Genomic DNA, 14663 nt, shown 5'->3' with positions numbered 1-14663 from the left:
AGTGTTTTTGTGGCGACGTAGTTATTGGGTATGGAGCTTTTAGGAGGAGTTGAGGACGACTACCGTATGAGGGCTGAGGGAACAGGATGCTTTTCTTGCCGGACTAACTTTTCTTTTTCTACCACAGGGCCTGGGAGTAGAGCGGGAGCCAGGGCAGTCGCCTGGATGGGGTGGCCGTTCTCCTGGCGTTTGGACAGCACAGGAGGCGCACTGGCAGGTGTACAGTAGTCACTAGGCAGGGACCACAGTCATTGGGCTGTGAGGTAATGGGGGAAGGAATCGGATGAAAGTTGGGGGTGTGTGTGTGGCCGGTACAGCTGACATTGTTACGCAAGAAAGATGAGATTGCCCAGATCTGGGGGACACATGCGGGGGTAACAGTTTTCTGGGATATGTCAGAACTGGAGTTATCCTATGATGCCTGGATGGGGATATGGTTTAAGGGACCGGAGCATGGGGCAGCCTGGTCACGTGCATGAATTATGATTTGTAGAAGAAGGGATTGGGGGGTTATGGAATTGTTGGCCAGGTCATGGCACACTGGTGATGAGACTGTTTTCAAGGTGGAATGGGGGGGTCTTGTTCAAGGGGGGGCACATGTCACAGACAAGTTTGGTCGGGGCTGTTCCTCAATTACATTGGGATGCAGGTGGTGGATGGTCGTCCACGGGGGGGGCACCTCTCATGGATGAAGTTTGGTCTGAGAAGGTTTCCGTGTTTTACAGGGATGCAGTTCCAGATAGTGACTGGTTGTTCACGGCGTTTGGGGGCACCTTTTTACGGACAAGGAGTGGTCCAAAATGTTGTTGTTTACAGGGGACGCTGGTCTAAGAGGTGGATGGTCATTCACCGCGAGGGGGGCCCCTTGTGTGAACAATGGGCTGGCCCAAAAAGGTTGCTGTTTGCTGGGGACACAGGTCCAGGTAGCGAATGGGCATCCACTACGTTGAGGGCACCTTTTTTGCGGACTGGGATTGACCAGCAGATGTTAATTGCTTCCACGAGACATAGGTACAGGTGGTGGATGGTCGTTCGCCGCGAGGGGGGGGCAATTTTTTCTTGTATGTATGTATGTATTTATTTATTTATTAAGCGCGGCTGCCACCCAAAGGGTATCCTGGCGCTGAGACTGCGTCTATCCTACAGGCAGACTACCATTACATTACTCTGGGGAACATAAAGGTCTTAAGGTCCTTTTTAAAAGAGGTGAAATCTTGTCTACACCTCAGCGTCAGCGGGAGGGTGTTCCAAAGAGTAGCGGCCGTGAAACTAAAAGCACGGTCACCCATCCTCACTCTGTTGATCCTAGGGACCGTCACTAGAAACGCAAAGGAAGATCTTAAAGGTCTGGCAGCGCAATACCAGGAGAAAAGATTTTGGAGCGGTATCGGCCCCTGTCCATGCAGAGCCTTGAAGACGAGGCATACCGCCTTGAAGGAAATTCTCTGTTGGACAGGTAGCCAATGAAGGTCAGCCAATGCGCCGGAAGAAGAGGCAGAGCGGGGACGGGATAGAGCCAATTTAGCCGCCATATTTTGGATCCTCTGCAGCTTTAAGATCAAAGTTTTGGGGGCTCCCAGAAGTAGTGCATTGCAGTAATCTAATCGACTAAGAATAGAACTGCGCACTACCTCTGCCCTTGCCTCTTTGGGAAGGAGCGGTAAGATCCTACGTAGGGCGCGGAGTAAGCCCATACAAACCGCTATAGTTCTGTTCACAGAGGCATCAAGCTGCAGGTTGGGTTCAAACAAAACTCCCAGATTACGGGCCGACTCAGCAGCCTCTACCGTACCTAGAATAGATGTAGGCCAGAAATCGTCCAGAAGCGGACGAGGGGTACGGTCTAGGGAGCAATGAAGAACCTCCGTTTACGATCCGTTAAATTGAAGCGAGTTGGCTCGCAACCACTCAGCTGTAGCCGACATACAGCAGTGGAAAGTGTCTCTCGATACTGCCTTGATACCCTCAAATGAAAAAATCAATTGAGTGTCATCGGCATAATTGATGACAGATATGCCGAATGACTTTATCAGGGCAACCAGAGGTCGAAGATACAGATTGAACAAAATCTGACTAATCGCCGACCCCTGGGGAACGCCCTGATCCCCTTGTTGTGTGGCAGATCGAAAAGGTGGTAGTGCCACTGCCTGCTGTCTGTTGCTGAGATAAGATGTTATCCATCTCAAAGCCAGGCCAGTTACTCCTGTACCCTGAAGACGACTCAGCAGTACTGCATGGTCCACCGTGTCGAACGCGGCCGACATGTCAAGCAACACTAGAAATGCTGACTTGCCCATGTCGACACGCGTTCGTAGATCGTCCAACACGGTGACCAATGCAGCTTCCGTGCCGTGAGCCGGCCTAAAGCCGAACTGCGATGTATCCAGGCAGGAGTTGTTTTCCAGAAAACTGGATAGTGTTCTTGTGACCCACTTCTCTACAACCTTTATTATAAAAGGTAAAAGCAACATGGGCCTGTAGTTGGCCGGGCTTGAAGGGTCCAAAGAAGCCTTCTTCAGCAATGGTGTGACAATTGCCATCTTCCAGCTATCTGGGACTACTGCTGTACTCAATGATTGGCAGCAGATGGTGTGGAGCGGAGGAAACAGCTCGTTTTGAAATGCCTTCCAGATCTTATGAGGCATAGGATCAAGTGGTGATCCTGAAGACACACCATTAGCCAGAAGGCAAAATTCCTCCAGAGAAGGACTCGGAAAGCAGGACAGCTGAGCCGCCATGAGGGGGGGCTCTGCAAGGGAAGACAAGGGAGATGTAGACTGGCCAGAGATCTGAAGTCCGCTCAGAATTTTCCTAATCTTCTCCTCAAACGCAGAGGCCACAGAGTCACACAATTCCTGGGAGACAGGGATAGTCGAAGCAGTACAAGGCGGATTGGCTAGGTTGTCAACCAATTTAAACAATGCCTGCGATTTGTTAGAGGCCTTGGCCAGCATGTCTGCCAGAAATTGGGCCTTGGTCTTCTTCAGCTGAATCTTATATTCCTGCAAGGTCGCTTTATATGCTACCTTATCTGACTCCCTATATTCTCTCCTCCAAAGTCGTTCCACCTGTTTGCAGCGAAGTTTACGCTGTCCAAGATCATCAGTGAACCAGGCGTTAGTTCTTCTAGGTCTGTCCCTCACTTTTCTTAAAGGAGCCAGTTCATCCAAGGATGTCACAATCTGCTGGCAAAGAGCCTGATAGCTTTTGTCCGCGCTATCCTTCACCATAAATGGTCTGTACAGCAAGGTAGGTCTAGTTGGAAGTTTCAAAAGACGGTTGAAGATTAGGCCCAGGACATGTTGCATGTACATGGGACCCAGGTCAGGGTGGTGACTGGTTGTTGACTGCGAGGGAGGCACCTTTTTACAGATACGGATGGGCCCTAAAAGGCTACTGGTTACACGGGATGCAGGTCCAGGTGGTAGATGGTCGTTCACCGTGAGAGGGGGCACCTTTTCAGTCAATTGATTGGCCCGGACATGTTGCTTGTTTCTACGGGATACTGGTCCAGGTGGTTGATGGTCGTTCACCGGGTTGGGGGGGAGGCACCATTCATGGCAAGGAGTGGCCCCATGAAATATTATTTGTTTACACGGGATGCAGGTCCAGGCGGGGTGATGGACAATCACCGCTTGGTGAGCATCTTTCCTGGTTGGGGTTTGGCCCGGGAAAGTTCCTGACTTACAAGGGACACATGTGGCAGTGGATGGTCATTGATCGGGTGCTGAAGAGTGGGGAAGCTTTTAGGCACACAGCAGTGAAGGGCACGTGGTCCCGCTTAGGATGGGCACTTTTTGCGGTTAACGTTTGTCCCAAGAGTAGTACTTTTTCTACAGGACGCAGAGGGAGGTGGTGGATTGGTCGTCCACTAGGGCGCCGCGGGGGGTCAGGAGGCAAAAGGTGCCCAGGAACGTGGAAGGGACAGGTAATCGCCCTACGGGGATTCCCTGGTTGGCGATACTTTGGAGGGGTGGTGAGTCACATATGGGCGGATCCACCCCTCAGGGGGGTGAATGGTACACAGGTGACTGATAGCGGGGCGCGGGAGGCAATGAAGGCAAAGTCAACAGAGGATGCTTGGAGGGCAAGTGAAGGTGAGAATGGGGAAAGGAAGGAGGTTACAGAATGAATGGGGAAGAGTCAAACAGGTGAGATGGTTTTGAGATGGCCGAATGGAGAATGTGTGGGTATGGGATGGGAACGTATATTTCTTGCATTTATGTACTGTTATTAAGTCTCAATGATTGCAACCTTGTCCTAATAAAATGGCCTTTTACGCTTCAAATAACAGCGTGGAGTGTAATTATTGCGCGATACAGCTCCCGGGGGAATTGAAGATCGCAGACCAGTCTTCCCCCGGGGTATTCGCGCATTAACGGAAAGACAAGGTGGGGGGTGGGCTTAGAGGGGTTAAAGGAAGGGGCGGGAGTTGGAAGGCATGTAAGGTGTCAGGAGAGGAAGATCCGGCCTCTTTCTGACTCCTGAGCACCACCGGGGGGATTTAGAAAGTTTTCCACCCACCCACCCTACAAGTCTTCAGCAAAGGACTGGGGTGGTTTTTTGGGGTCTGAGTGCCAGTTTAAGGCAGGTTGCTGAGCAGAGATGTTACGGTACTTTGGAGGGGTGGTGAGTCACATACGGGCGGATCCACCCCTCGGGGGGAGGGGAGAACGGTACACAGGTGACTGATAGCGGGGCGCGAAAGGCAATGAATGCAAAGTGAACAGAGGATGCTTGGAGGGCAAGTGAAGGTGAGAATGGGGAAAGGAAGGAGGTTACAGAGTGAATGGGGAAGAGTCAAACAGGTGAGATGGTTTTGAGATGGCTGAATGGAGAATGTGTGGGTATGGGATGGGAACGTATATTTCTTTCATTTATGTACTGTTATTAAGTCTAAATGATTGCAACCGTGTCCGAATAAAATGGCCTTTTACGCTTCAAGTAACAGCATGGAGTAGAGTAATTGCGCAAGAAAGAAAGTGTTCCATCTCTTCCCTAAGATAGAACAAACGGACACACCAGCCTGCATCAAAACTTCCCACTATACGAGTTGCAATCCAGGCGCATCCGCAATCCTCAACACCTGTCCCCATTTAACTGCCCGGCACTTCCGAGCCGGCCGGCGAGGGTAGGTCTTCCAGTGTGTTGATTCCCATAACCTGTAAGTACGGAATAGCCAACTGCTTCTACTAATGTAACAGAGAGGATAAGTGTATACCACTTTCCTACAGATTGTATAAACGCAGGTCTACTGATCTTCTTCATTGGTATTTTTTAGCACATAATTTTGCGTGCCGCTGCGCACTACTCGAGGAGTCTTGAGCATTACCCTTGTTGGGGAAGTTGTTACCATAATCGACAGAATGTGTTGCATTTTTAGGAATAAACATTATGGCTTCCTGTGTGGTGTTTGTCACTTTCATTTCTGTAAATACATGGAACACAACTGAGATTCGGCAAAAAAAAAAACACAAGGCACAGCCACAGCCCATGGAGGGAGTTATGTGGGGCAGAGAGGCGGGGCAGGGGAATGGCAGGGTGGGGTGTACTACACCGGAATATGGATCATTGGAGGTAAGTAACCAATTTAATAAATAAAAAAAATTCGTAGCGTGCGCTGCAACGCATTTTGCAATGCAGGTCGCGCTACGAAATTCGTTTTATTTATTAAATTGTTTACTTACCTCCAATTATCCATACTCCGGTGTTTAGCACCCCCACCCTGGCCCTCCCCCGCCCCGCCTCTCTGCCCCACAGAACTCCCTCCACGGGCCGCGGCTGACAAGGCAAAACATGCATTGGTGTCTAATTTATATTCTTCCTCAATACTACTACCAATAAATGCAAATTGTTGATGTTGATTGTCTTTATACTACAGGTCATTGCCAAAACAATGTTTTTTCTAAATTGATGCTCAGAGACATATGTGTGATTGGGAGTAACATACGAACCTATATATTGAAACTCTAGTCACTAAGTAGATATAGGGTCACTGGTCCTGAAGAAAAGCTGCTAGATCTTTGATATGACTAAATTAAGTCTGAAACATGTTGACCTATGGCTATCTTAGATAATAATTTCTAGTAGATAGAGTCATGTATTTTAATATAGGCCGGAGGACTTGTTCATTAAAGTTTGTCCTGAAAAGTTCCCCTTATCCTATTTGTAACCTCACTTGTTTTGCACTTAAACATTATGGGCCATATTTATGAAGGCAATTTTGCGATCGCAAACTCCGAAATTTGCTGAATTTCGGCATTTGATTTCTAGATGGCTTCTAGAAATCTTGGGCAACATTGCCACGACTTTCTAAACATACATTACATTTGACTTGGGCAGCAAGGGCTTGGACATACCTTGAAGTTCCAACGTTAGTAGCCCCTGTACTTGCTCACAGGGCTATTAGCCTTTCCATGGCAAAAAACAACAATTTGCAGTTTTTACTGTTAGTACATATTAAAACACTCATCCTACATTTTACTATACAGCACCCTGCCTTAGAGCTTGATATGCTTACTTTAGGAGTCACATATATATTAGAAGGGAGGGAAGAACTACTTTATTAGTTTATATGTAAAAGTCAAGTTTGGACATGTAGTTGTGGGCCACTTATGTGCTGAGTGCCCATTTGGATGTGGAACACGGATTTGGGTGTCCAGGGTGAGATTGGCCAAATCCGAAATATAAGGATTTTGGCATTTAACCCCTTCCATGCTGCCGTCGGCCATTTGCCAACGGCAGCACTACCTCACTGGTGCTGCGGTCGGCCAATGGCCGACGCGGCCCCGCACGTTTTTTAAAACGGCCGCACTGCCGCGAAATCGTGGGAGCAGCCAACGGGTTAATATGCAATTTGAAACTATCAAAGGAAGAATTATTTTATGGATCAGAAAGAAAAGGAGGCTGTAATTTGGTGCTTGTGGAAGGCTCAATAGATTATTGTCAGTTTAATTGGGAAGCCCTGAAAATGTTCACTGTTGTGAATGAAACACATTGGTTGAGGATGTAACAATTAAAATACATTACTGCTTTCTGGAATTCAAAATAAAGAAGAACCTAGAAACCAGAGTGCACCGCTACATTTAAGATAGCATGTAGGGGCATATTTACAAGGGAATGTTGGAGCATGGCGTTAAGCATAAATTGCTAACGCCGCAATCCGCTGTTCCAAAAATGCAGGGATGAGCCATATTTGCAATGATATGGCACAGCCCTGCATTTTCCCTAGCGCTGGCGCCAAATTAGGCTGCCTTGCTCCATCACAGGTGCCCTTGCACTATAGTGCAAGGGCACCTGCGCTGAGGGAATAATTGTTTATGTGCAGAAATGTTTCCCTTCCTGCAAATAAACAATCACAAATGGTGATTTGAACCTTCTATGTGTGCTGTATTCGGCAACACACATAGAAGTTGCAAATCACAATTTTTTCATGATTGTTTATGTGCAGGAAGGGACAGCTTCCAGTATAAACAATCATTCAAGGCGTTTTTCTGTTTCTATGTGTCTGCACAATGCAGCAAACATAGAAACAGCAAAAACGAGGAGAAAGCATTTCTCCTAGTTTCATCATGGTAAGACTAAGTTTTACCTGGGCTTAATTTTGGCGCTGCCTCCTACTTATGCCACCCTTGTAAATATCGGGCAGCGTAAAAAATCAATGGGTGTTTCAGTGAAACGCCCACCACAACACCCATTGCCCATCCCAGTCACGCTAAGTATAGCGTGAAATGGTGCCTTATTTACAAGGTGGCTTTAAGCCACGATAGGTGGCTTAGTGCCATCTTGTAGATAGAGGGAAGCCTCTATCACCAAAGGAGCGTCATTAAAAGCGACATTCCTGTGGTGATAGGGTCTTGGAAATATACTCCATAGTCTTTATTGGCCTCACTCATGGGTCTCAGTTAGTGAGTTACTTTGAAGATGTAAACCCTCTTTCCAACTGGCACACACACCCTGCACACACCTGCAGCTACTTCTGAAAGCTTACAGAGTCATTGTGAAGACGTTAATGCAGGCCGTGTATCATAAACGTTCATTACTGGCTTTAGTAAAGTGTTCTATGACTTGCTACAGATAGGTAAATGGTGGAAATGTATATCTTCTCGAACCCACCTTAGAGAAAAGACATTTTGCGAAAAAGTTTGAAACACCACCTTTTTGAAGGGAAGATGCTTATTGGATGGAAAATAATTTCAGCTTAGGGTTGCTTCGATGAGTACGGCTCCAAGGACACACTAGGATACCTAGCAAAGAACTGAAGACGCACTAGTAATTCTACAGGGAACAGACGTTTTTGCAAAGAACTGCTGGAGAAAGTAAACGCAGGAAAGAGACCATCCCCTAAAAAAGATAAGGGTTACCCAAAGGAACAGGATTCATGAAACACTAAACACCACTTAGAGTCTGAACTTGGGGATGAGCCTTAACAATTGCTTTTGCCAGACTGTGAGATGTAAGTGAAATGGCTCATGGACTAGAAATAAATGCGCAATCATGTATGTGACAAAACCCGCAATGTGGAGTGCAGGCACTGAGGGCCGGATTCACAAAGGAAAACTTACACTTTGATAAGTTTACGATTGTTTGCTATTCACAAAGAGACTTATGAGTAGTATCTTTTCCAGTGCAGAGCCTCTGCACATAAAACATAGGTCTGTTTATGTGCAGGGACTCAACACTCATAAAGATAGCACTCGTAAAGTCCTTTGTGTATAGCAAATAATTGTAAACTTACATAAAAGTGTAAGTTTACCTTTGTGAATCAGGCCCCCAGTAGTGTGTGAACAATATTTCACCGAGCGTGCAAATGGATAGATAGCACGTAGGTACATAGGGGGACACTTGCATTGGTCCTCACAGCATAAGTGAAGTTTGTGTCAGACTTGAATTGATATTCCTGTCGGACACAAACTTCACATATGCTGTGAGGTCCCGATTCCATCAGATAGTGCATTTGTATCCAATCCATGAGTCATTAGGATCTTGTTGGACGCCTAGTAAAATGCACTTTTACAACATTTCGTCCTGATGAGAACAGCCGATATTTAGACATAGGGATAGAAACACCATTAACACCTACCCCATTTGACTAAATCTACATGAACATGCACATTGCAGGCCTTGGAAACCTAGCACACATTTACTGCGCATGCTCACATTAGATTCGACTTGGACAATTATGGCACTATCATCTTCTGTTTCCCTCACCACATTCACCCTATGCACACTGTGCCATCATCAATTTTTTAATTTCTTATTTCAAAATTGTGTCTCAAAAGATGAAACTCCCTAAGATGAATGCTTTTGCTGTAAAGATTGATTGTTGGAACTATCTATACCACCCAAAGTGAAGTAAACACAGTTGTAATTTTTTACTGTTGTCTCTCGTGATTCTACTATTCTTTAGAAATATTATAAGATTTGTTGAATGAAAAAGTTCAAGATCATGTTCTTTCTCAGTAGAATGGATGTATTGTACCTTGTACCTAAACTAGAAATACAATTTAAAGAATAACAAGGGAACTAATGTTCTAGGTGATTATAAAATCAGAGGTCGCAATTAAATTAGTGACAAAGGGGAACAACACTACAAAATACCCCTGAAAATATAACTAAACATTTTATGTTGGCTGAGACATTGGACACATTTTTTAGCGGAAGTCATTTATAGTACAAAATTGCATTACCTTGAAGCAGGATGGTCACAAAAAGTCTTCTTGTAAGAGCCATGGAATACTGCTTAAAGCCTAGCTCCTCAATAACGCTGGTACTATACTTGGAAGTGCTGCAATAGTAAATTATGAAAGAATAAGTATGCACTCCATGAAACTTTTTTCATTGCAGTCATTTATTAAGAGCGGGACAATACAATGTACATTTTCATTGTATTTATGAGGAATGCATGTTCTTATTTCATGATTAAAGTACTTTTATGGATACAGCAATTAGATGGTGTGACGATACTGTTTCCAAATTAGACATCACAGGACTCAATATGCAAATGAGTCGTACATTGCACATGGTAATACTTGAAAATGCAACATCCTGGATAGTAACTTTGATTAATGTATGCACGTATGTGAATGGCACCATCATTAAGAGTATGTGCCATTTGAAGTGTGGGCGGGTGGGGCTATATTCATATGTGGGTGTTGTTACCATAATAGGAAATTGGATTATTATTTGAGAGGAGTGGAAGCCCCACTCAAAATATAAACACAATCCATGTCAGGGTGAACCACAAACGTATTTAAAATACCAATGCTCAAACCTCTATTTGCTTGGTGCAAAGCATTCAGGCTTAACTTAGAGGCACTTTATAAAATAATTATAAAACCCACAAACAGTAATAAAGTGAAACCACAACACAAAAAAAATCTCTTTTACATTTTAAGTAAAAATAGCATCAAAAAGCACAACGCACCACTCAACGTTACCTGGTCTCTCTAGTCTGGGAGAAAGTCACAAGTTAAGGTCCACTGCGATGGAGCACGGGTTGAAGACAGAGACTAGGATAATACTACTGAAGTGTACCTTCTCAAAGTAAGCAGAAAAAGTAACGTTTGTGTTTGAAGTGGCCTCAAAGAAGATGTTACTGGTACGAGGGGCAGGTCGAAAGTTGCAGACTATCATCGTTTGAGCTTCATGTTAGTTTATCGTTGTGTGCATTTGCTGTAGGTTCTCCAATTGGTGGTTATCACTGGAAGTCACTGTTTGCGCAAACAGCATGTCCTGCAGGGGCTTTGCATTGGCAGTTGTAGGCGTGGTTCAAAGAGGTTACTTTGCGGTTGTGAGTAGCCCAACCTTCATAATTTTCATCTTTTACACTAATGATAACCAAAGGTCGAAGCCCTGGGGGCACTTTTTGGACCAGTACTTACTCCCGGCAGAGGGCCGCAGCAGGGATCTGGCAGGTCCAGTTGGTGCTTGTCATCTGGGCAGTTGCAGGGAGGCCTCTGGTAGATAGTTGTGTCCCTGTAGCTTATGCAGGAGGTCATCCAACTAACCTTTGGATTTACTCTGGGTAGCCTGGGTTTAAGGCAAGCAGTTCCAATCTTTCTTCTTCAGACAGCAAGGCAGTCCTTACAGCAGCAGGGCACTTCTTGTGAAACTTCCACAGGCCTAGGAGTGTTTTGATGAAAGGTTATGAATAGCCTATTTTTAGACTTAAGTAAGTAAGTAAGTAAATATTTTATTTGTATATGATTAATTAAAATCTTTACAAAATTGTAAAAACGCCCATAGTTGTTATTTAAACATAATAAAAATAGGATGCATTAAAATTACAGAGTTATTAACAGTTTTATGGTTACCCTCAAGGGATTTAAAAAGTTAATCTAGCATGGTTAAGTCTCTTTCTTATTAGGTCAAAAAACGTCACCACTTGACAGTTCAATTTGATGTCGCTAGTAGAGAAGCACAGTTTGGCTGCCTGTCTGCAGGTCCGGACGGCATGTAGGTTAAAAAAAGGACGTAAGAGATTGAACCTCAAGTCCTTTATGCTAGGGCAGATACAAATCACATGAACTATGTCCTCCTTGCCGGTTTTGCACATGCGACACTGTTGTGAAGGATTGTTTCTCTCCCAAGGTGGAAGATGTGGAAGTATGGGAATTACCCCGAGGCGTAATTTTAAGAATTTTTCTTTAACATTTATTTTCATGCCGATGCTGAAGTACGTTTGTGGCCGCAGTTTTTCATTGCCACCCACCGTTAGCCATCCGTGTGCTCTGTTTCCTAGGTCTTTCTTGTCTTCTATCGCTGAGATGATGCTAGCTGATTTTTTAGCTAATTTTTTAAAAGACAAGAGATCTATTGATGTTTCCCAGGTATCAGTCAGGCCTAGAACTTTGAGTGATTCATATAGGTAGGTTCTCGGCGGGAGGTTGCGGTGCCGAAGTAGTTCTTCCCATAGGTTTGCACATAAAGATCCAGCATCTGCATTGCGAATTTTATGCCAATTTGTTGCATACACGCTCCGCCTCTCTAGAGTTTGTTTCAAGATGCCGAATTCTAGTCGAATCTGAGCCGGGGAGACGTATTTGGGAAGATTAAATATAGCCCTGTATGAGTTGGCAATGAGTGTGTCCAGCAACGCCGCATCCTTGCCGTGGTGTGATTCACTCCCATAGGTGAGAGTCGGTTTTAATTTGGCACTCAATATTTCGAGAAGAGGTTTGAGTGTAAGGTCAGGTAGTTTGACCTTCAATGATTTTGGAGCCAAATAGGTCATTGTAGCCTTCCCTCGCAAAGATTTGAACTGCGCCCTCGAGGTATTATTTGAGTCCAGGATTACTCCCAGGTACTTATATGTAGTGACCTGGTCGAGCTTTTCGCCATTCAAGCACCAGCAAGGGTTCTTTTTTTTCCCATAATTCACTGCCATCACCTTTGATTTATTGACGTTTATTTGTAGTGCATTTTCTACTGAAAAGGCATGGGTTGTGTTCAAAAGATGTTGCAGACCCATTGGAGTCCGACTTATCAACAGCAGATCATCCGCATATAGCAGGTTTGAGAGGGTGATTTTCCCTAATTTCGGTGCATGGTTGGAACATTTGTCTAGTTGCCCAGGTAGGTCAGCTAGAAAAAGATTAAATAGGATCGGTGCAAGTAGACATCCCTGTTTTAATCCTTTTGTTGTCCTTATGGGTTTTGAAAGGTGTGTTCCAGCCCCAAGTTTGATTTTAATCCAGGTGTTTGAGTGGAGCAGTATTAGGACGTCTAGTAGGTATTTAGGTATTCCCAGATTGTCCAGTTTCAGCCAAAGTTTGTTTCGGTCTACATGGTCGAATGCAGCAGTATAATCAATAAATGAAAAGAATAGAGATGACTTAGTTTCTTTTGCTGCTTCCATCAGCAGTGATAGTGCCATTAGGTTGGTTGTGGTCCCTTGGCCTTTGCAGAAACCCGTTTGGTTGATTGGCATGATGGAATTTTCAGTTGCCCATGATCTTAACTCCTCCAAGATAAGGCCAGCAAAGTATTTTGCCTCCACATCTAGGAGAGCAATAAGGTGGTAGTTGTTTGGAAGCATCTTGCTACCTTGTTTATGTATCGGGCTGATAATTGAGCCGTGCCAGGACTCAGGAAGGGTCTGTGAAAGTCTGATACTGTTGAACACTGGTGCTAAAGATGCGCTCCAAAATTCGACATCTGATTTGTAGACTTGGTGCCAGCAGTTCTCTGGGTGAATTCCCTCTCCTACCCCCAAACCATGTCTGGTCAGATCTTCCCCTTCCCCTGGTCCTGGCTCCAAACTGTCTAGCGTGACAAAGGCAAGGGCAGATTTGGTGTCAGGTTCCTTTCTGTGTAGTGCAGAAAATATCCTTTGATATGTAACCAGAACATGTACAGCTCCACTCCAGATACCTTGACATGTAGACCCTATCCCTTCACACCTAGGAGTCATTTGTCTTACTGTCTGGAACCAATACACAATCTACAACAGCAGAGCATCCACAGTCATGTGACTCAGGACTCTAGCAGAAAGGCACAGCTATTCTGGGCAGAAAAATGCCAAATTGTTGAAAGTAGTATATTCAGAATAGAGCCCTAAAATCTGACTTTACCAAAGGATTTTAAATTGCAATTCATTTGAGTTTAAATAGCATGGGCCTTATTTATGAAGGCCTTGCGCTACCAGTGCGTCACTTTTTCCCATTTTAAAAGTGATGCACCGGCGGCGCAAGGCCTTCATAAATAAGGCCCCATATCTATATCCTCTCCCAATCTGATGTTAGCACTTATTAAGTGTAACAAGATTACCCAGTCTAAATCTATGGTAGAAATAGCCTTACTGCAGTGGAAAAAGTCTTTGGGAGTTTTTCACTGTCAGAGCATGTAAAACTTAAGCTCACATGTCCTACTTTTTAAATACAATGCACCTTGTCCCATGAGACTTTAGAGCGTACTTTAGGGTGACTTATAAGTACTGAAAAAAAGGGTTAGGCCTGGCAAAAGGTTTATTTTCCCAGGTTGAATTGGAAGTAAAACTGCATTACAGACTGCAGTGTAAGGCCCGAGGCATGTTTTAAAAGGTCATTTTAGTGGGTGGCACAAAATATGAGCTACAGACCACTAGTAACATTTAATTTACAGACTCATGGAGCACATAGTACCATTTACTAGGGACTTACAAGGAAATTAATTGTGGCCATTTGATGTAGGCCAGTTTTCCCATGTAAAATGCACAAAGTCCTTGCTGTAAATCCTCTCTGCTCAGACAAAGCTGCCCATCAGGTAGAAATACCTGCTGTCCATTTAGGTATTTATTTATTTATTTATAGTGTTTTATATAGCGCGGACAAGACCCGTGGGTATCAGAGCGCTTTACATATGAGATTACAGATTGTCATTATATAAGCAATTATAGCAGCAAACATATATGGAGGTAGAAGGCGATATACTATCTAGGGTGGTTACAAACTGACATAGAGGTTAATAAATTGACATTATAGTAGCAATTAAAACAGCAAAAACAAATATGGAAGGTAGGAGGCAATATGCTATCTAGGGTGATTAAATAAATATATTCCTAACGCCTGATCACTTAGCGATAAGTGGTGCATATGGTTTAGGTTGTGTCATAGTCGTACAGTCAAGTTCGATGAGGTAGGATTGTAAATTATTATCAGAGCAATGTCAGAGTAATTACCAAA

General features: G+C 44.5%; 1 long non-coding RNA gene across 1 annotated transcript in view; it reads right to left on the bottom strand.

Moving 5' to 3' along the window:
• LOC144767598 (uncharacterized) overlaps positions 1-14663 on the bottom strand; it is a 95403-nt gene that overhangs the window by 60982 nt on the left and 19758 nt on the right. The window contains exon 2 of the long non-coding RNA XR_013598276.1: positions 9690-9787. This is a non-coding gene — a long non-coding RNA (uncharacterized LOC144767598). The remainder of the gene's footprint in view (positions 1-9689; positions 9788-14663) is intronic.

The sequence above is a fragment of the Lissotriton helveticus genome, chromosome 7, assembly GCF_964261635.1.
Source record: "Lissotriton helveticus chromosome 7, aLisHel1.1, whole genome shotgun sequence".
Lineage (NCBI taxonomy): Eukaryota > Metazoa > Chordata > Amphibia > Caudata > Salamandridae > Lissotriton > Lissotriton helveticus.
The sequence above is the reverse complement of the archived record's forward strand: the minus strand, read 5'-3'. Positions and strand labels throughout refer to the sequence as shown.